The following is a 2,078-nucleotide window of genomic DNA, read 5'->3' on the forward strand; positions in this document are numbered from 1 at the left end:
AATACCATTTGACCCAGCCATCCCATTACTGGGTATATACCCAAAGGATTATAAATCATGCTGTTATAAAGACACATGCACACGTACATTTATTGTGGCACTATTCACAATAACAAAGACGTGGAACCAACCCAAATGTCCATCAATGACAGACTGGATTAAGAAAATGTGGCACATATACACCATGGAATACTATGTAGCCATGAAAAAGGATGAGTTTTTGTCTTTTGTAGGGACATGGGTGAAGCTGGAAACCATCATTCTCTGCAAACTATCGCAAGGACAAAAAAGCAAACACTGCAAGTTCTCACTCATAGGTGGAAATTGAACAATGAGATCACTTGGACACAGGAAGGGGAACATCACACACTGGGGCCTGTTGTGGGTGGGGGAAGGGAGGAGGGATAGCATTAGAAGACATACCTAATGTAAATGACGAGTTAATGCATGCAGCACACCAACATGGCACAAGTATACATATGTAACACACCTGCACATTGTGCACATGTACCCTAGAACTTAATGTACAATAAAAAATAATAATAACAATAAAGAAGTACCATTTGACCCAGAGATCCCATTACTGGGTATATACCCAAAGGATTACAAATCATGCTACTATAAGGACACATGCATACGTATGTTTATTGCGGCAGTATTCACAATAGCAAAGACTTGGAACCAACCCACATGTCCATCAGTGATAGACTGGATTAAGAAAATGTGGCACATATATACCATGGAATACTATGCAGCCGTAAAAAAGGATGAGTTCATGTCCTTTGTAGGGACATGGATGAAGCTGGAAACCATTATTCTGAGCAAACTATCACAAGGACAGAAAACCAAACACCTCATGTTCTCACTCATAGGTGTGAATTGAACAATGAGAACACTTGGACACAGTGTGGGAACATCACACAACCAGGGCCTGTCATGGAGTGGGGAGATGGGGGAGGGATAGCATTAGGAGAAATACCTAATGTAAATGATGAGTTAATGGTACAGCACACCAACATGGCACATGTATACATATGTAACAAACCTGCACGTTCTGCACATGTACCCTAGAACTTAAAGTATAATTTAAAAAAAAAGAAAGACATCCCACATTCATTAACTAGAACACTTAATATTACTAAAATATTCATTTTATCCAAAGCAATCTACAAATTCAATGCTATTCCCATCAAAATCCCAACGACATTTCTTAGAGAAACAGAAATTGTATATGGAACAATAAAATACCCAGAATAGCTAAGGCAATCTTGATAAAGAAGAGTAAGCTGGAGGCATCACATTTCCTGATTACAAAATATAGTAATTCAAACAGTATGGTACTGGCATAAAAATAGGCATACACATCAATGGAACAGAATAGGCAGCCCAGAAATAAACTCACACATATATGGTCAACTGATCTTTGACAAATGTGCCAAGAATACACAATGGGGGAAAAGACAGTTTCTTCGATAACTGGTGTTAAGAAAACTGCATGTCCTTATGCAAAAGAATGACATTGGACCCTATCTTATGCACACATAAAAATTAACTCTAAATAGATTTAAAACTTAAATGTAAGACCTGAAACTGTAAAACTCCTAAAAAAAAAAAAAATAGGAGAAAAACTTCATGACATTGGTCTTGCCAATAATTTCATAGATAACACCACCAAAAACACAGGCAAAAAAATAAAAAATTGACGAGTGGAACTATATCAAACCAAATATCTTCAGCACAGCAAAGGAAACAATCATCAGAGTGAAAAAGCTACCCAAAGAATGGGAAAAAATATTTGCAAGCCATCTGTTTAATAAGAAGTTAATTGCTAAAGTATATATAGAACTCCAGCAACTCAATTATAATAAAATAAATAATACAATTAAAAAATGAACAAAGGAACTGAATAGCTATTTCTACAAAGAAGACCTACAAACAGCCAACAGGTATATTAAAAGGTGTTCAGCATCACTAAATCATAAGGGAAACGCAAATCAAAAGTACAATTAGACAACACTTCACACCGATTTTGAAGGCCATTATTTAAAAAAAAGATAGCCAATGTTGATGAAAATGTA

The sequence above is a fragment of the Mandrillus leucophaeus genome, unplaced genomic scaffold (assembly GCF_000951045.1).
Source record: "Mandrillus leucophaeus isolate KB7577 unplaced genomic scaffold, Mleu.le_1.0 Scaffold578, whole genome shotgun sequence".
Classification (NCBI taxonomy): domain Eukaryota; kingdom Metazoa; phylum Chordata; class Mammalia; order Primates; family Cercopithecidae; genus Mandrillus; species Mandrillus leucophaeus.